General features: G+C 32.7%; 1 long non-coding RNA gene across 1 annotated transcript; it reads left to right on the top strand.

Moving 5' to 3' along the window:
- The first annotated feature begins 6,422 nt into the window (after window positions 1–6,422).
- On the top strand, window positions 6,423–8,647 carry LOC145095641 (uncharacterized). The gene is made up of 5 exons (XR_013703718.1): window positions 6,423–6,549; window positions 6,638–6,773; window positions 6,846–6,904; window positions 6,979–7,158; window positions 8,618–8,647. It is a non-coding gene; the product is annotated as an uncharacterized LOC145095641 (long non-coding RNA).
- Window positions 8,648–22,645: the final 13,998 nt, after the last annotated feature.

Raw genomic sequence — 22,645 nt, 5'->3', positions numbered from 1 at the left:
TACTTCATTGTGGCCTCCTTCATCGCCTCCCTCAGTCCAACAAAACCCTAATTCATGATCTTGAGCCTTTTGAGTGTGTGTGAGTGAAAAAGGAGTGATTCTTTGGTATTTGCTTGAAGGAATGGAAGCTAGAAGTGCTTGGTTGAAGGAAGAAGCCTTAGATCCAAAGATTTCGTTGTCAAAGCAGCCTTATTGAGGTATAAAGTCTATACCTTGACTATTCATTTACTAGATCTCTTCATGGAGTAGTTTAGGGCTTTAAGGAGCCTATTTCGGGACCATTCATGGATGCAAGCATGTTTTGGAGTCATGACTTCAGATCTAGAGCCCTTGAGGGACTCCATGGCATAAAGGTGCCAACTTTATGGCCATGAGAGTCACATGCAACTTGTGAACCACTTTTTAGGGCCTTTTGAGCTAAATAACCCATGTATGGACGTCAAGTTAGAAACTTTACGTGATATATCGATCCTAGGGAACCAAATATATGACTTCGATGCATTAAGCCTAACTGAAAGTGACTTAATGGATATAGGCTATGGGGGACTCGACGAGTTGTTCATACAACTCAGCGAGTTGGGTCGTATTCCCCCAACCTTTTCTGTTACTGAGTAAACTCGTTGAGTCTAGGAGATGACTCAGCGAGTTGACCATGGTTTTGGGTTATGAAGATTGAGGAACTCGACGAGTCCAAGGAAGGACTCGATGAGTTGTGAGTGAAAGGTCCCAACTATGTTATGAAGATTGAGGAACTCGATGAGTTCAAGGAAGGACTCGGCGACTTGTGAGTGAAAGGTCCCGACTATGTTATGAAGATTGAGGAACTCGACGGGTTCAAGGAGGAATTCGGTGAGTTGTGAGTGAAATGTCCCGACTCTGTATGAAGGGGAACTCGACGAGTAGGATTGAGATTTCAGGGTTTTATGGATCATGGAACTCGACGAGCTGATGGACCAACTCGACGAGTTCAGTCAACCAGGATGTTGACTTTGACCAGGATGTTGACTTTGACTTTGACCATTGACCAAAGTTGACCCTTAAAGGGGTTATAAGTATGAAAGGGTAATTAAAGGAGATTTTTATGTACAGGAGTTTGAGAGGAGTTGATCCCAGCACCGAGGACAGTTCAACTACTTCACGACATTGATGTGAGTTACCTTCCAGTAGAAGTGGGTCAAAGGAACCAATGCCGACCCACTAGTAAGAGTATAGTAGAGATGATTGTCTTTGTGATAATTATTTGGTATGTCACTATCTGTTATACTTTATGTGCTAGTATGCTATGATGTTATATGATAGTGGTAGAAGGGGTAGGATAGACCCCAATACTAGTCGATAGGGCCGAAGGGGCATGCCAGCACCCGGATAAGCTAGGCAGTATATGATTTATATGTTTATGCAATAGGATGCTATGTGGTAGAGTAGGGGGTGAAATATCCCCGGTACCGGTCGAAAGGACCGAAGAGGTTGTCCAACACCCTGATAAGCTAAATGAGGTACCGGTCGAAAGGACCTTGGGGTAGGCCAGCACCCTGATATGCTAGGCTAGTTACCGGTCGACCGGACCGAAGGGGTAGGCCGACACTCTGATATGCCAGGCAGTTATCGGTTGAAAGAGACCGAAGGGGTTGTCCATTACCCGCATAGGTTAGACAGTATGTATGTGGTATGATGGGGGAACTCAGTAAGCTTTGTGCTTACGATTTTCAGTTTTTGTTTCAATTCCTTCTTCTTCGAAGGGAAATGAGTCGGCACGGTAGCAGTGCATCACACACATGATTTTCCACATATGAGATTCTTGGTATTTGTACTCTGACATTATTACTATCTTATGACATGCTTTTGAGACATATGAGCTATGGTCTTTATGAAATGAAATAACTTGATGATGTTTTCTATAAATTGTTTCATGAATCGTTATATCAAAATTGAAATTTTTGGTCTAGAATTTTAGGATGTTACAGAAGTAGTCTAGATCGCGATGAACATAAGCATCAAAAACCCGAAACATCTCATTAATGATTGTTCAATGTATGATGTCATGAGAAAAACCTAAAGAAATCATTCATAAGTATTGAATAAGTATAAAAAAATGATCTATTTTGCAACACAAAAATATTAAGGACTAGATGTGTACAAAAATATTAAGAACTAAGTGTGTACAAAGTGATAAGTATATTACCTTAGTAAGTCATTTTTACCGGCTAACCTAAAGTAAGCGGTCATAAGGACTAAATGTGTACAATTTAACAAGTTGAAGGGTTAAATGTGGATGAAAAAAACTCAATGACTAAATATGTACAAATCGAAATATGTGTTACCTTTTTAAGTCATTATCCCTTTTATGATTTAATGAATTTGTATGATTCAATTTGGGGTTGCAAACCCATATGGAATTTCATTTTGTTTTTTTTTTCTGTTATTCAATTTTGGTGGATAGGTTAAATATAACTTTTTTGATTTCAAAGTTTTTGTAGTGGTCTACGGACACACGAAGAATATGTAAACTATATGTTTGTAGTCTAAAAGAAAAGACAATTTGTTTTTTAAAGTCTGTGGTCTACTCAAAAGTCTGAAATTTAATTTTTTTTTTTTAAAACTTAAAAGACTTTCATTTTTTAAATTACTTTTTCTATCACTTTCGGATCCATGTTACAAACCATTGATCAAACATGATCATCAAGGGTAAAATTGTAAATTTTATCAAATTCAATCAATATCTAATAATATTAAATTTCATTTTATGTAAAAAAAAAAACTTAAATAAAAATAAACTGATCGTACAAATAAGATTGGTTGATTACCTTAAAAGATAACCATTGAAAGTCTTGACCCATAAAATCAACATCAAACTTCATATCTTAAAGTCTCAATTGCTTATCGAATACCTGAAAAAGAAAATTTGAATATTAAATAAGAAACTATGTTAGATTAAGATTAAGATAAAAGAATAAGGATAAACTCAAACTCTATTTGCAATCAAGATTCAAGCAAGAAACAAGTTAACAACTTACGTTTGATGCTTCAACCAAGATTGGAAATGGCCGAACAACCTTGGCTTCAACCAACAAAAGAGAAATACTTTTAATATACCACGCGCAACAAATGAATCAGAATTTATTTCAACCCTTGTAAATCGCAATACATTTGCAAATTCACAATTTATTTCAACCCTTGTAAAAGCTTGTTGCAAAATCAAGTGGATAAAATCTCAAACTTTTCATAACCATCACTTCAATAAGTTTGACATACAAATCTACAAAACACAATATACAGAGCACTTATATTTTTCTTAATAAATAAAAATAATTTTATGAGAAAATGACAAAAATAGTTATTTACACTAATTGCATTACAAAAATAACTAAAAAAAAAAATCGAAATTACAAAAATAGCCACCCATTTCGCAGATGAGAAGTCCCATCTGCGAAATGACCTTCTCCTCTGCGAAAGTACAAGCACCTAAAGCACAGTTGTGCTTTAGGTACTTGTACTTTCGCAGATGAGAAGGTCCATCTGCGAAATGGCTCTCATCTGCGAAATGTCCTCGATTTTGAGTATAAAAACATTTTTTTTTCTTCATTTTTCACCCTTCTCTACACAAAAATTCTCTCTAACTTTGGGCTTCTCTCGGAATTTTGGCTAGTTTTTGAAGAAAATGGAGGATTATGTCAACAATCCCGCAAATATGGTTAGATTTTAACTCTTTTAATGTCAACAATCTCTTTATTTTATCATTTGTTGTATTATTTAGTGTTAAAAAAGGATAATTTTGTTGTGTTTGATAGTTTTAATATTTTTTTAGTGTACTTGAAGTTTAAATGCAAGTAGAGACAAGTAGAGACTGCGTAGATAATGTTTACAATTTGTTATTTTTGTTGTTTTTTTAGTTGTTGTATAACCTGAAATCTTGTATATTCTTATCGTATAATTGTTTATATAAAGTGCAAAATAGTCGTTTGTATATATATTTGTCGTATAAGTATAACATTTGTATAAGTTGAAAATTTGTCGTATATATATATTGTTAGAAATTGTTTGTGTTTGTCGTATAAGTATAACATTTGTATAAGTTGAAAATTTGTCGTATATATATTGTTAGAAATTGTTTGTATTTGTCGTGTAAGTTGAAATTTTGTATAAACTTGTCGTATAACTTGCAAAATTGTTAATTTGGTTGTCGTTTTATTTTTAAATTTTTTTGTTTATATGGTTATAAAATGTTAGTTTTAATTAGAAAGATAAAAATTGTTTATATATTTGTCGTTTAAGTTGAAAATTTGTCGTTGATATATTTGTCGTTTAAGTTGAAAATTTGTTTAATAAAATGTTTATATAATTATGTATGATATTGTTTTCTATCGTAAATATATTTGTTGTATAACTTGGAAAATTGTTTATATATGTGTATGTTATTGTTTTTTATCGGAAATATATATATATATATATATATATATATATATATATATATATATATATATATATATATATATATTAGTAATTAAGAAATTGTATTTGCAGTTCGTAATCATATATTTTAAAAAAAAATATTTTTTAGTTATCTAATTTATTTTTGTGTTTTTTTTGCAGCATGATTTTAGTTTAATGAATACGAAAGGCTTTGCGAACTTAAAAGGTTCTGGCGGTAACATATGAGAAGTATTTGAAGTTTTAGATGATGTCCGACGTGCTATTTTCAGAGATACCGTCTTTGGTTATTTTATTGATGTCCCTCGTTTACAAGGGGACGCATTATTGTTTCATAAAATGTTCCTTCATCAGATCCGGCCGGACCCTGTTTTATCTCCAGATGGAATAAAACGTTTATATTTTGGAGTAGGCAATACGAAAATGGTTTATGGGCCGGAAGAGTTTTGTTTGATTACCGGCTTCAATTTTGGGGAGTATCCAAAAAACATTGGGAGAAAAGGGTCGGAAAAATTAATAAGCAGTAAAAAAAGATGTTTATTGCGTGAACGGCTATTTCCGGACCATACTAATAGTTCGGTGAAAATCGGTGACCTAAAACGTTTAATTTTAAATCAAACATTCCTAGCACTTGACGACGTTGATGCAGTTAGAGTATGTTTGATATACGTTTTGTGTGAAGGTTTTTTGGGTAAAGAAGTTAATGATCGGGTGCCACAAGATTGGTTTTTTTTGGCTGAGAATTTGGATCTCTGGAACAGGTATATTTTGTTTACGTTAAAAGTTCTATTTTATTAAAGTTAAAATTTATATAATAATCAATTTTGTTTTTTTGTTTTGTTAGCTTCGCTTAGGGTAGCTATCTCTGGGATTTTACTTATGTTGACCTTGAGGATACATGGAACAAAATACATAATTATTTATCACTTTCTGAGCGTGGTCAAACTTTAAAGTACTCCGTCTCAGGATTTACGGCTCCAATAAGGGTATAAAAATTTTCTTATATTTAAATTGTTTTATTGTTATGTTTTTTATTTTAATTTTAACTTTTATTACTATAATTGTAAAAAATTGTAGATATGGATCTATGAGATGATTCCGGCTGTTCGTGCATGTGGATTTGCATCGAGAAAAAATAAAGACTTGCCTCGGATGAAACGATGGAGTGGAACAAAAAAATTGAAATGGGTTGACGTGAACAAGATTTGGTCAAAGATGCAGGTTTAAAAATATTTCGTTTATTATTAATAAACTTGATTATTATACTTTTATATGCATTTTTAATATGTTTAATTTTTTAGGAGGGGCTACCACCAAGACAAAACATGTTACCGGGTGATGGTGAGATGACATCTTCTTATTATATGTCATTTCAAGAGTATGTATATGGTGAAGGGAAAGCAGTTCCATCCCCAGTACGGGACCATTTTAGGAGACAAGACGAATCTTCGTCTAGTATGTCGTCCAGTGGTCGCTCTCATGGTAGAGGTCGGGGCAGTGGGAAACACAAGCTAGACGAGGTGTTGAAACGGCTACATGCACTGGAGCAGCATGTGTTTATGAACCGACAACCTACAGAGGTTTTTGTTGAAGAAGTGAATAATGAACAATTTTGGAACGACATTATTTTTGATGAACCGACAGTGTCACAAAGAAATTATGATGAACAGGTTAGTTACACGCTACATTATTTATTAAATTTTATTAACATATATGAATACCTGTGTTCATATTTTATATTTGAAAATATAGGTTGTGGAGGAGAGGAATGAGTATGCGGGGAACAAATTTGATGATGATGTGTTTGATGTAAATGATTATAGTGAAGTTAAAGAGGTTCTTATAGTTACATTAATATAAATATTTTGTTTATTTAGATATTATTGCTTATTAAATTATGTGTATTTCGTTATTAAGTATAAAGTATTATTTTTAATGTAGGAGTGGGAGGAGAGGAATGACAATGCGGGGAACAAATTTGATGATGATGTGTCGAACGAAGACGAACTAATAATAACGGGAATTGCAGATTATTTTGATGATGATGACGACAAAGAAGTTACACCCGATAAACCGAGGAGTCGAAAACCATCACAATATTTGTGCCCTCCTTACACCGAGGTATTCGTTTTATTTATAAACTGATGATTTTATGTTTATGTGAATTATCTGAAAGATATAGATTTAAACATTTGAATATTGTTTTTAGTTGCACACGACACCGAAGCAAAAAAGAAGAACAAAAAAGAAGGTTGATATCAAATCAACAAGCCCCGTTCCTCCTCCAGTTTTTGGTGTTGCTCATGACTTCTCCATGTTGCGCCTGCAACCTTACGTAGCAGGCGGTGAGGATGTCATCCAAAATTATGTATTGCATTCATATGATGTCCAACATCGTTTGTTTAATTTCGTGTTAGATAGAGATTTTTGGAGCTCATTGTTTGGGCATACACACGACGGATGGTTGGAGTCAGCGGTAAATTAATTGTTAATTAATTATTTTAAAAGTTAATTATTTTTTAGTCAATAATAAAAGTATCATGTGTGCAGCATATAACCATTTGGTACCGACTTTTGATGGAGAGACGGTTTGAGAGCGACCGACATACAATAATGCCTCCAAATTTTTTTGTTTCTCATGCTTTGGAAGAAGGACAGGACTGGAGGGCGTTTATGGCTGGTATTGCTACGTACCCCAACTTCATGGTTGCTTGGTGGGATGTTGATACGGTAAACTTAATAGTTTATATTGAAAATGATATCGTTTTTTGTTATGTTTTTGTATTATGATGTAAATAAACATAATTTTATTTTCTGATCCTTATACAGGTCTAATTGCCGATTCATTCATCCCCTAATCATTGGCTATTTGGGGAACTACGATTAACGTCAATGGAAGTGCATATTTATGACAGTCTTGGTAGAGGGGCTTATGAAAAATTCAAATCTGAAGGAATCTTTTCCAAATTTGAACGTCGGGTGGCAAATTATTTGGACAAAATTAAGTATTGGGCCCGGAGGAACATCCCAAGGATTCCATTGAGTATGCAATTCATTTATGAAGAAAATGTTCCCCAACAAAGTAGTCATTTGGGAGATTGCGGTGTTTTTCTTTGTATGTTTATGGAGCAATTGGTTTCAGGTCAACCAATACGTGTTCTTATTGACCCAAAGAACGCAGCTTTAGAGTTCCGTCTACGGATGACAAAAATTATTTAGGGGTCTAGTCTTGGTCCTATGTAGTTGGATTATATAAATGTATATATAAATTAATGTTGGATTTCATTATTAGTTTATTTTTACAGTTTACTCAACGGATGGCAAAAAATATAACGTTACGACAATTACAACAAATTAATGACCTACTAATTACTTATCAATACATACAACATAAGAACGACTACAACATTTATTTTAACGTTACAAATACAACAATTTATTGACCTAACAACTTCAAAACCATAAAAACAATATTGAAAAGCTTACAACTTGTAAACAAGAACTGCCAAGAACAACACCCAACTACAAACCAACGCTATCTTTAACTTCTTATTTTCTGATTGAAAGAGCTTATTAGAGTTAGCTACTTTAGCTATTACCATAGAAGATTGGTCCTTCTCTTCATCAACCCAACTGATAAACCTGCATTTTGGTCCCTGTTAAATTTAATATTCACAATAAGAAAATAAATTTTTGTGATGTAAACACGAGGGTTTAAATTTGAATGACGTTAACAACATGATACCAAATATGGGCAAGCGTAAAACAATCTTCCTGGGTTTTTAGCTGTACCCGAAATCCTAACGATACGTTCTCCTCCGCAATTGCAGTATGCCATTAGCCTTCTTATTCTTTTAAATCGGAGTTACTTTCTCAGTTAAATTTTTCATAGTGAGTGACACCCATTTATAGAATAAATCATATTACAGACAATTCTTTTTGACTATGAAATGAACTGGTTTGACTATGAATTCAAAAAGTTCAACTATGAAATGCAGACAAGTACATTATGTAGTATTGTCATGTCGGTCAGTGAAATTTGACTATGAAATGAACTGGTTTGACTATGAATTCAAAAAGTTGAACTATGAATTTAAAAGGTTAAACTATGAATTTTGATCAGTAGAGATACAATATTTTCTATTTATAATTGCATTTGTTTCATATTGCATTTGTGTGATCATTGTAGAGCACTATCATCGGTATTGAAAATGAGTAGTTACAGCGAAAGAACCTTTTCTTAACTACCAATTTTCTTGCATAACCTTCAAAGAACAAATCTTAATACCTTCACAGCCATTAAGAAAACCGATACCAACCGCTTTCAATTCTGTTTTGTGGCTTTAGGTTGCGTGGTATAACATACTTCTTTTATTGAGTTATATAATATTTCATGGTAATGTATCTCGATTAGTTTTTACTTATCACTAATATGTGTTCGTTTTTATGTAGATTCGTACCTTCCTTAGGTGCATGATACCGCTGATATATGTGGGTTATTTACCCCTTCTTGGGAGCTTTCTGACAACAATGTACTTCGCAGCGACTTTAGATGGAAATCATGAACCACTAATCTTAGCAATTGGTTTGGGAACCTTACAGTGTGAAGAATCATGGAGATGGTTCATGATGAGGTTAAGAGATTGTTTAGGTGAGGACATAGAGGTTGGTTTCATAAGCAACCTGTGTGATAACATAGACTTTGGTGTTCAGAGTGCCTACCCAGATTCCTATCATGGATATTGTCCTAAAGATATAGCTCGAAAGATACGTGAGTCTGTCGGACATAACAATACGGAAGTCAAATCGTTGTTTTGGAAGTCATGCAATGCATATAGCGTTGATGATTTTTACTTGTGTTTGGAAAGGTTGCAAAGTACATGTAGGAAACCACCTTTCTGCACCTTGCTTATGAGTCCAATTTACTGGCTTGACGATATATCGATTTCAAAATGGACAAGAGCATTTTTCCCAAAAATACGTTACAATGTTAAATCGATTGACGTCCCTGAAATTTTGCAAATTATATCCTCACGTGAGTTTCCTATAACAACGATAATTGAGTTAACCACCACGTCGATACAATCAAAGTATGCTGAACGGGCCGAACTGGCTGGTAAGGGAGATTGTTATATTTAGTTTTTTTTATTGTGCTACTATTTTTATTAAAATATCAAATTTTACAGGGAGGTTGTCTGGTGGGTTGACCCCTTACGTTGAGAGTAAGGTTCAAAAAAGTCTCAACAAGTCTTATAATTGTAATGCAAGACGTTTGTATGGGGATACATTTGAAGTCGATGACACTTTTGCCACCAGCAACGTACAAGTTGAACGAAGGGTATGTAGTTGTGGTAAATGGCAAAAAAGCGGTATACCATGTGGCCACGCTATAGCATGTCTAAGAACCCGTACATCTGAGTCCATTCAGAGAATGGTTGATTACAAGTTCACTAATTATGTGTATCGACTTGCATATGGATCTGAGTTGGTGAATACTATACCATCACATGTGCATTGGGAAATACCAAATGAAACGGTGGTCCTGTTACCTCCCTCAATGCAGTAGTTATTCATGTAGCACCTTTATGTTTTATGTAGTATTATGTATTAGTTTTTTATGTACCCCGTTTTTATTTTAGTGCTGTGTTATGTATTAGTTATCCATGTACCCAGTTTATATTTTATATCGTATTATGTATTAGTTATTTATGTACCCCATTTATATTTTATTGCGTTCTATATATTGGCTATTGACGAAACAACATACATTAAAAGAAATGGATGTTTATTAAATAGTAACGACTAGACACATACAATAACAAGTAACTTAAAAAACGAAAAACAATTAACTTAACCAACATGCATATTAAAAATAAGGGACATTCTTTAAAAGATTCCATGCATCTAAGTGGGTAAACTCGCTACCATCATATTCAACATGTATTTGCATGTTCGTTATCCAACTCGTTATAAATACGTTGAAATAGTTTCACCTTCATTTTCATATCCAGAAACTTCGCTTTGACATCTCTTCTTCTTCGATATTGAGTGCGGTTCATTAAATGGTGAAACAAATGACAGACACGAGACCAAAATGATCCAGCACGAACTTGTGGGGGACCCGGTGGAAAATCCACCTCTACAGTTGTAATCCAAGCTTGAACCAAAGCGACCTCCTCTATGTTCCTCCATATATGTGGTGAGTCCATAATTGCAAGGAGGGAAGTAATACAATACAATTACAACGGATATTGAAATCTATTTATAACCACTCCTTACTTTCCTGGTGCAATGACTTGTCAACTCAAGCAGCAATGTATTGTGTTGTCATTCAACCGGGGATGAATTGTCAACTCGAACAGTGATCTGTTGTGTTATAAGTATAGTACACTGCATTCGTCAGTTTATTTTGACTATGAATTGCAGACATATTAGAAGATTGGACTGCGATTTTGTGTAGAAACTACTATAAATTGACCTTAAGTTACATGCAATACTTTATTAAATTAACCAATAAAGTTGTTCAAATATTGTTTTTTAGATTCTACTCTCTTTGTTTCAATCAAAATGAGTTCTATATCATGGAGCAATGAAGAGTTCTTGGTTCTTACACATGCTTATATTCACGTGTACGAGACAAGAAAGTTGAACGATCCAATGTTTTGGAGCCGTTTAACCAATATTTTCAATGCTGAAAACCGAATGGCTACAAGAAACGATCGTGACGAACTAGACATCTTAGCAAGATGGTATGAAATGAAAACCGAAGTTCTATTATTCAACGATCTTTATATCAAAATTGACGACACCCGTTTAAATGCTACTGAGGATGTCATCTTGGAAGCTGCTAAGGAGGAATACAAGTCATTAAGTAACGGGTTGGAATTCCAGTTTGAAGCCCCTTGGAATATTTTGAAATATATCCCGTTTGTTTAAAATCTATTTTAGTTTATTATTTGAGTACTAGGTTATTTTCATGTACTAGGTTATTTTCATGTATTTCTTATGTATTTCATATGTATTTCGTTTGTTTAAAATCTATTTTAGTTTATTATGTGAGTACTAGGTTATTTTCATGTATTTCGTATGTATTTCATTTGTTTAAAATATATTTTAGTTTATTATGTGAGCAACTCGTATGATTAACTTGAGTTAATAAATGGCCATTGCATTAGTTATCACAATATATTAGAATACATTAGTAACAAGGATTCCATGAACCATTAAAAACATCACAACAATTACATGAAAAACAACGACATAATACGAACAAAGCATTAACGTAAAACACAAGTCCATGGGTAATTCTTAACACAAATTAGAGCGGTCTACTTGAAATACTGTTTATCTCTAACAACCTTCCAAACTTCCTCATATTCGAAGTCTCTGCCGTCATGCTCACAGATGTAAAACTCTGTAACAACTTCCAAGAACTCTTCTTCGTCACGATAACGAACATTGTTACGTTTCGCATAACTACATGCTCGATTGAACCATGTCACTTCTTCCTTTACATCCGTCCACTTAGTAACAACATCTGATTTTTCTCTTTTTTGTCCTTCTCCCATCTCATGGTTAAACAAAGATGTGATGTGACTCCATTCATCACCATTTAGGCAATACGGGGGAGCAAGTAACGGTTCACCATCCTTAACACTTAGCCAGCATCGTGTTAGAACTAACACCTCGTTTGTCGTCCATGGCCTTTCAGAATTGGAACCAGGTACTTCATTCGAAGAACTTGCTGCATTTGACGACATTTCTAATAATGGGAATTCGTTTCGTTTAGGTGATTTGGGTGTTTGGTTTATAGATCTTAAACATCTATTTATATAAATAAATAGACTATGAATTAATACTTTGACTACGAAATGGTTATATTTGGACTACCATTTTCAGCTTTATGCAGTGTTTTGTCATGTCAAACTGTCATTTATCTCTTGTCACTTAAGGGTCCCACTGGGATGTGCAGGTTACTACAGTGACTTGTCATTACTGTCTAGTCATTTCAAAGTTGGACTTCTCATTACTGTCTAGTATATATAAATACCACTTATTGCTCCAGTTTAATATAATATCGACTTTATTATGAGTTCCTCACACAAATTCGAAATTTGCTCATGCAACGAAGTAGATTGTTACTACTGTGATTCGGTAGACCCTTTTTTTACACCCTCTTCAGCCGGGCCATATATGTCACATGAAAATTTTGAAGAATTAAAGAAGGCTGAAGCACAACAAGAAAAGGACAAAGAGTCATCCCGACTTCTCACTCAACTTGCTAATGATATAGATTCGGAATGCAAACAAGCTCAAGAATGGATTGACCTCAATAAAAACAAAATCAAAGAGCATAAAGATTGGATAAAAAAGAGTAAGAAGGCAATCAAAACGACTGAAAAACGGCTTGCTGAGAAGGATGAGCAGTTGATACACATTATGGTAAAAAAGGATCGTTTCGAAGACAAAATGAGAATTAGGGATGACTATATAACAATGGAGAAAGAGAAGTACCCGTTGCAGTTCCCTGAGTTTAAAAATTAGTTATAAAGTTGTTTTAATATTATCATGAAACAGATTAGGTTGCCAAATGATCGTTTGTTGTTTTTTTTTAAATAACATGTTGTAACTGTTAAAATAAATCTGCAAACTATATTTTATAATATAAAGGCTTCATTCATTGTTATAATCAACAAACTTAACTAAAATATGAAAGCATAACAATGTCTTGTAAGAGTTAATAAAAATATTACAATACATAATAAGCTAACAACTCGTCATTACTCTTAATTTCAAGGTTTTTTTATATCAAAATCAGCGTTATGGGTTTGTGAGCAACCCGCTGAACCACCAATATTATATGCCATTTCTGCAGTAGAAATTATGTGACCTGCTCTACTACCGGACGCCCTTCCAGTACAATTATTTCTCGTGTGTCCTAGTTGACCACATGTAGAACACTCTTTTATAATTGGACCCTCGCCTTGGGATGGAATGCGGTCTGTGTTTCTTGGCCTGCCTGGCTGACGTTTATCCATTATAGGTGGCTTAGCAATCATCAAATCATCGGGGATCTCCCATTCGGATGGCTTCGGCAGAGGGTTTATTGATTCCTCATATGTTTTCCTCAGTGTTTCGGTAAGGTAAGCATTTAATGCAAACCTCGAGCAGTCTTGGTAATTGTTCACTGTTAAACATCTTATGACATGACCACAAGGTATCCCATCAAGTTGCCAATGCCTACATGTACATGTCATATGTTGAAAATCAACAATCACATTTTGTGCCCCCTTTTTGACCTCGCATTTCGTATTTGAGATCATGCGAACATCCCATTTGGTAAAAGTTTTCTTGTTTTCTTTTACAACTTCATCCGCCCAAGGGGTAAGTGTTGTTGTTGCTTCCGCTAAAAAAACAGCCAAAATGAAGAAGTTAAGATCAATAACATCAAAACTAATAAAACATTAATATTATAAATTTACTTAATACCTGCAAAGTTACGTCTTTGAAACCACCATTGTTGCATTGTAGCACGAAAAAAATCAATCAACATAAGTATTGGCACCTTACGTGCGTGTCTAGATAATGCATTTATAGACTCCGCATTGTTGGACGACATAAGATTGTATCGGTTCCCTTTAAAATGTGCCCTTGACCAGGTTTCTGGATTTATACTTTTTAAGTACTCCCATACTGGTTCTTTTGTCTTTTTCATAACATCCATGGCAACATCAAAAGCATCAACTGTGTACGCCCTACACGCCTCCCAAAAAATTCCTTTAACCGTCTTACTCTTGCCGAATCTAGATACTATGTTGAAATACAAATGGACACCACATATTCCATGATGAGCATGAGGAAAAATGTTGGCAACGGATGTTGCTATAGATGGAGACCTATCAGATATAATTGTAAGCTCCTGCATATTTCCTATGCAATCATGTAGTTTTTGAAAAAACCATGTCCAAGAATCGGTACACTCATTTTTGCATATACCATATGCAACCGGTAATATGTGGTTTTGTCCGTCCTTAGTAACTGCAAGTAGCATGGTACCTTTGAACTCGCCCTTTAGGTGAGCTCCATCTACTACTAGGGTCGGCTTACAAAAATTGACAAAAGCTCGTACCTACAATACATTGTATATCTATTCAAATACACCAAAATAAATATTAAAAAATTAAATTAGGATATGATAATACTAACCGAGCAACCGAGTGCGACGTACAAAAACTCAAAGCGATCATCAGCATCTGTTTTAATATGTGTGACAGTACCCAGATTATGTTTGGCCAAGTTGTGACAATACGCCGGAAGTTTGGTAAAAGAATCCTCTTTCGTACCCCTTAACGACAACAATGCATATTGCTTCGCACGCCATGCCTGATGGTATGAGATATTGATATTCAATTGAGCATTCATATCATTAACAATTTCTTTTCCCCGATAAACTCTACTATAGTCTTCAGCCAAAACATCAGCAACATATTCACCCAAAACATATTTGTTTGCTTGTCGATGATTAGGTTGCAACAATGTTGAAGAACATGTGTGTACATCAACAAATTTATTCACTTGGAAAAGTCCATCAGAATTTTTAATTGCTTTTGCTCTTAGTAACCAAGAACAATTTTTCGAAACACACACAGCTTCATACCTTGATTTGGTGGATCTACTTGTCCTCGTCTGGAAACCTTCTCGAAGACATTTTTTACCAATACACCGCTTTAAAAGTTCTTTGTTATTAAATATACTCTCACATTGAATCTTTTGAAGATTCATGTCTACCATCTGTGTTGGGATATCTTCATTAATATCAACTGGCCATGCTGGTACAGGGGGCATACCGTGAAAAAGGTTATCGGGAAACTTAGCTTTAACTTCATCACCCAACTCATCTCTATCGGAATTGCTTTGTAGCTCGGTTATATCTAAACATACATCACCAACATCAACATAATGCCCGTAAACATGATTTTTTTCATTTTTTTGACTTGAATTTTTTTTTCTTTTTAGTTTTATCTACCACACGCCTATTCATAAGTTTAACTTCTTGTTCGGCAACATCATCACAACGACCACCCACATGATTAAGATATGTACCAACATCATCATCACCAACAGACTTGTAATTCTCGGGATCCACATAGTGAATAGGTGAATAACTAACATTAACATTTTCAGCAACACTGTGAAACTGAGGTACACTAGGAGTATTGAAAGTACCTATCGGATCGTTGCTCCCTTTATAACTGCATAAATTACCAACAAGCTGGTTTCCAATTTCACCACCCCCATTAACCTCCTCAACTTCATCAACCACCACAAACACTTTCACAGCCCTTCCTCCACTACATTTGATTACGTTTATCAACATTCTAACATCCATGTCTTCAACTATAGCTATATAATAATTTAATTCAGGATGGTGGAAACAAAGACTAATTCTATATTTGTCTAACAAACCAATTTTGCTTCTTACCAAAGATACAAAATCAGTATAACTAATATACTCAGAAAATATCAAAGCGAATTCAGAAATACCTCCCTGTGGACATATGTATTCCAGATTAGTTCCATTAACTTGTCATCTCCCACCTGTTACAAGACAAACCAAATATTCAATCATTTTTTGAGCAAATTGTAGAGAGAGTTCCTAAACAAATAACAACCAAAATGATATTTTTTCTACAAAACTTTTTATATAGCAACATGATTTCGTAGTCAAACCAATTCATTTCATAGTCAAACTTAAAAAATAATAATAATAATAATAATAATAATAATACAAAAAAAAAACACCATTTCGCAGATAGAGTGAGAGGATTTCGCAGATGGACCTATTTCTCATCTGCGAAATGGATGGCTATTTTTGTAATTTCGATTTTTTTTGGCTATTTTTGTAATGCAATTAGTGTAAATGGCTATTTTTGTCATTTTATCTAATTTTATCACATGTCATTTTTTCTTCAATTTATCAAATGTCTATTTATGGTAATTTAGACACTTGTTATTTGTCATTTACTTCTTTTTTTTATTTTTTCAATATATCATTAATTTAGTTTTAAGAATTCAAGTATACCATAATAATTATATTAATTTTAAATTGAGAAAATGACAAAAATAGTCATTTACACTAATTACATTACAAAATAGCCAAAAAAAACCGAAGTTGCAAAAATAACCATGAATTTCGCAGATGGAATAGTCCCATCTGTGAAATGGGCTTTCCATCTGCGAATGTACAAGCAGCTAAAGCACAACTGTGCTTTAGCTGCTTGTACATTCGCAGGTGGTTTATTTATTTATTTATTTATTTTATTTTTTTCTCTATATATATTGAAATTGTAGGGTAAAATCGCAGATGGAATAGCCCCATCTGCGATTTACTCTGATTTCATCTGTGAAATTGTGGTTATTTTTTTAATTTTTTAATTTTTTAATTTTTTTAAAGTTTAACTATGAAATCATTTGGTTTGACTATGAAATAATGTTGCCGAACAAGAAGTTAAAGTTATGAATAGGCGTGTGGTAGATAAAACTAAAAAGAAAAAAAAATTCAAGTCAAAAAAATGAAAAAAAGTATGTTTACGGGCATTATGTTGATGTTGGTGATGTACGTTTAGATATAACCGAGCTACAAGCCAATTGATTTCATAGTTAAACTTAAAAAGAAAAAAAAAAATTAAAAAATTAAAAAAATAACAGCAATTTCATAGATGGAATCAGAGTAAATCACAGATGGGGCTATTCCATCTGCGATTTTACTCTACAATTTCAATATATATAGAGAAAAAAAATAAAAATAAAAAATAAACCACCTGCGAATGTACGAGCAGCTAAAGCACAGTTGTGCTTTAGCTGCTTGTACATTCGCAGATGGAAAGCCCATTTCACAGATGTGACTATTCCATCTGCGAAATTCATGGTTATTTTTGCAACTTCGGTTTTTTTTTTTGGCTATTTTTGTAATGTAATTAGTGTAAATGATTATTTTTGTCATTTTCTCTTTTAAATTTCAATTTTAATTTCTAATAAATTACAGTTTAAACCTTTGCATTTAACATTTTGTTTTAATTAACGTGTTTAGTACATGGGTCTGACAATTAAACACATAATTTTAATTTATTCTCATAATTTTTACTTATTTCAAATTTTAAATACAAATAAACTACTCGTTTATTTTTTTGTATTTAATATTTTGTTTTAATTATACGGACCCCACATGTCTTTCTCTCATTCAATTGACCACATGTCATGTTGTGATAATTTTGAGTTATATTTATTTTTCACTTTTCATTTTTTCATTTCAAACATATCATTAATTTAGTTTCTATAAATTAAACCTATCATAATGACTATTAATTTAAAATTTAAAATTTAAAATTTAAAATAAATTTATGGTTTTTTAAACCTCTGTACTTAACATTTTGTTATAGATAATCTGTTTAGCAACGGTCTGAGAATTAAACATATAATTTTTATTTATTTATTTTTCGCATGTTTTTTTTTCTCATAATTTTCATTTATTTCAGATTTCAAATTCAAATAAACCTTTCATTTAATCAGTCCTACTTAACATTTTGTTTTAATCAACTTGTATAGCATACAAGTCTCACAACTAAGGTCCCATTTGATAGTTTCTGTCTGGTAAAGTGCTGTCTGGGAAAGTTTTCTGACTGGGAAAGAAACTATGTTGTTTGATTGTACATATGATTGATTGTGCTGAATGTTGAAAAAAAGTAATAATTCAATAAAAAATAAATTTAAAAAAAAAATTAATAATCCAATAAAGAAAGAAAGAGGCGGGGTTTGGTATATAATTGTCTTTCCAGTCCATTCAACGAGAAAGATATGATTTTGAGACTTTTTGGGAAAGACATATCTTACTGGGAAAGACCCCTTCTTTTGTGCAAATCAAACAGTCTTTTCGGTCCATTCAGCCAAAAAATTTTGTTTGGACCTGAAAAGATGCATATCAAACGGGACCTAATAAATATAATATGAGAGATATGCGTTTAGCGTCATTTCAACACCATCCAATGATTCAGATATGAACCATATACAACCTAGGTTTAATCAAATTTAGTAATCTCTAATAGGTATAAAAGCACGCATAAAAAATGTAGATAAGGTTTTAGTAGAAAAACTTTTATTTCATCGAATCTCAATAATTCTATCACATACCATACATACTAACTACACAAAGCTAACTAGTTTATCATCAAAGTTCAACCTATGAACACCAAATTCAAAATATACCAAAAGAATCATGGTCCAAATTTGAAAAATGGAACGAGATTGCGAAAGAATAGAACCAACAGGGAGAAAGACGGAGATAGAAGACATACATTTGGAATGAGACATTTAGATATTGGCATGTTATGATTTCCAACGAAACGTAAAGACCTCTATTTTGGTTGTTTTAATAATTCACAAAAAATATAAATATATTGCACTTTAATATACAACTGTCAAACTCTATAAGCCAATAATGTACTTTAAGTCAAAATACACGTTTTAATTATCAAAGATATTAGTCTAACGAAATATTTACACCAACCATGGTTACTTTTCAAACACATATTTGAAGAAATTAACTTTTTATCAATTAATCATCAATATTTTAATTAGTTACTAACCTTTAAATATTTTATGCATTATAGTTGGTTCCATACCATTTGTATATTGATGTTACATTATTTACATCAAAGATTACGATAAACATTATATGATATCCATTTTTTATATGAAACTATATACTTTGTTTCTATGAAACTGTATACTTTATCAACTATAGGTGATATATAAATTTAGTTATAAGTATGATACCAAATATATTTGGTACCGACTTGTTTGGATACCAACAATTTCAATTGGTACAAATTAACAATGATATATACCAAAAGCACCAACTACAAACTAATATGAAGTTAAACAGTATATATATATATATATATATATATATATATATATATATATATATATATATATATATATATATATATATATATATATATATATATATATATATATATATATATATATATATATATATATATATAGAGAGAGAGAGAGAGAGAGAGAGAGAGAGAGAGAATTAGGTTCAAATGTTTTTAGCAAGTATTGTGTGCCTAAATGCACTAATGAGAACTCAGGAAATAATTACATCACTAATAAATAATAAAAGGGTATAAGAGTAATCTACATTATAATTAATTATGGTAAAAGAAAACAAAATCAATCAATATCCCATTAATTTAGGTTATCAGTTTCATATAACACCACCACCGATTCCCACTACTTCTTTAAAAATCATCGTTCTCTCTTCACAGACCCAAAAACCCTTATCCCCTCCTAAATCAGTTTCGACACCACCAGAGCAGTAGCACCACCCCACAACACCGTAGAACCACCAACTTTATGGATTGGAGAATAGAACGGGTGGAGTTGGTCCCTTTCGTCGGCGATGGCGCCGACCACCGACGGTACATCAAACAGAGACGTTCGCCAGGGACACGATGATCTCTCAGGTATGCTGATTTTAATTTCCAAGGCTTTTGTATTTCATTGATTTTGAAATTAAATAACAATGATTTTTATCTGATCTTGTTATATGATATTGATGGATTTATGATGAATGAAACAACAGGAAGTAGTGAATAACTTGGAAGATGCACATGAACAAATTGACACTGCAATTTCAATTGCGTTGAAAGAAAGCAAACCAGTGTACATCAGTATAAGTTGTAATCTGCTAGTATTCCTCATTTTCATCCATCAATGTAAGTCTTATGAGTTATGATCCATTACCATATTTGCAATTTTTGTTTACAAACAACATTCTGTCATGGCCTCTATGTGTTCGATAAAATGCCTCAATGAAAAAATAGTTAAAAATCTTTAATGTTTTTACCTCACTTTGTTCCTTATTCTTTTCAGAACTATATAACTCAATTTAGATTGGGTTGGATGCCATTTTCATAACAATAGGTTGATGCTAGTTCCTTATTCTGCCAGAATTTGTCGTTAAATACATTGAGCATATCGAGAAGAAACACATGGAACCCGAAGAATGTTAGTTCCTTGTTCTATCAGAATAGGTTGATGCTAGTTCCTTATTTTGTTTGTTGGGTATATTCTTGATAATACAAATTCTTAAAGAATATTCTTGCAAAATAGTTTATTTTCTAATAATATTATTGTTGTATTTTGATAGAATTGTAGTTAATTATTTGTATGTTTAATGTGCAGGGTTTACAAGTGTATCACTACAAATTACTTGGAAATGAATTTCTAGTAGAAATGGCTTGAAGACCTGATGGGAAAGGGTTGAAGAATGAATTAAAGAATGATCACACTCAATGTTTAAGAATGTTGTTATTTTTTAAGAATTATACTTGTTATTCTTTCAGAATGTTTGTTATTATTCAATGAATCACAATCATACAATATAATTTTTTGATATATTATTAGTTTAAGAATCGATTTTGTGTAGTCTTTCAAAATGTATTTACTAGTTTATGGTTGACATTCTATCATTCTGACAGAATAAAATCGAAAAATATATTTACTAGTTTATGGTTGGCATTCTATAATTCTGACAGAATAAAATCGGATTTTTAAATTTGAATTAATTTAAAATATTTAGATTTTTAAAAAATAAAGAAATTAATCATCCCTAAAAATCCGAAAATTTCCTTTTTTAATATAGGTTAATTGACTAAAATGCCCTTATGTTGAAATTTGTGTGATTATATGGTACATGTTATCATATTCTACTATCATAGACCCTCAGATCATGACTTTTGATTATATTCCATCTGATGGTCCAGATCTGTGCATTTTGGCACATAGTAGTTAGTAAAAAAAATAACCTAACCTTATATATAGTTTCAAATGTTTCTAACAACTATTGTGTGCATGTATGCACCAATAGGAATTTAGGAATAAATAAATAAATAAATAATCAAAATAAGGATAGATATGTAATTTTTCATATAAAATAAATAATAACTAAATTTCAATCCCTTGATTCATGGATCAATCCCCTTAAATCAAATGATCTGTAACCCTATCCCTCCAAGAACTCATCATCTTCTTCACCCAACAACCATCGTCAAAACTCAACACGGTCATCATCTTCTCTACTACAACCCACTGGATAACCTCATTAATCCCCTCTGATTACATCAAGACGGACACATCTACTTTATACCAAGAAGAAAAGGCACAATTCTTTGAGCTGGAGAAGAACATGAGGTCGATTTGGCTTTATTAATTCAACATAACAACTACAAATGTTCGATTATCATTAAGTTTTTGCTCATCAGGTCTGATTTCATTATCTATTTTCTTTTTTGTGTGGCTCTAATTGACTTATGTTTCCTTTGTCCCAAAAATGATCTCTTGCAAATCATTATTAGTCGTTTTCACCGATGTCCATTTAGGTCTGATTTGTACTTAATTTGTATTTGGGATCGTTAATATTTACATGTATGCACCAATAGGAATTTAGGAATAAATAAATAAATAAATAATCAAAATAAGGATAGATATGTAATTTTTCATATAAAATAAATAATAACTAAATTTCAATCCCTTGATTCATGGATCAATCCCCTTAAATCAAATGATCTGTAACCCTATCCCTCCAAGAACTCATCATCTTCTTCACCCAACAACCATCGTCAAAACTCAACACGGTCATCATCTTCTCTACTACAACCCACTGGATAACCTCATTAATCCCCTCTGATTACATCAAGACGGACACATCTACTTTATACCAAGAAGAAAAGGCACAATTCTTTGAGCTGGAGAAGAACATGAGGTCGATTTGGCTTTATTAATTCAACATAACAACTACAAATGTTCGATTATCATTAAGTTTTTGCTCATCAGGTCTGATTTCATTATCTATTTTCTTTTTTGTGTGGCTCTAATTGACTTATGTTTCCTTTGTCCCAAAAATGATCTCTTGCAAATCATTATTAGTCGTTTTCACCGATGTCCATTTAGGTCTGATTTGTACTTAATTTGTATTTGGGATCGTTAATATTTACATCAGCATTGACAGATGCGTCAAGATAAACTCCGAGTTAAACATGCCTACCAGGTGTTTGTTGAAATGTTAGATGCGTTGAAGTGGTAGATGCTTTAAGATATGCTCTTGCAGTAACACCATTGGGAAAATGGTTTGTTCCTGAACACCACC

Source organism: Lactuca serriola, chromosome 3 (assembly GCF_051521515.1).
Source record: "Lactuca serriola cultivar US96UC23 chromosome 3, Lser_US96UC23_V15, whole genome shotgun sequence".
NCBI classification, from domain to species: domain Eukaryota; kingdom Viridiplantae; phylum Streptophyta; class Magnoliopsida; order Asterales; family Asteraceae; genus Lactuca; species Lactuca serriola.
This window is presented reverse-complemented; position numbering and strand designations above follow the sequence as displayed.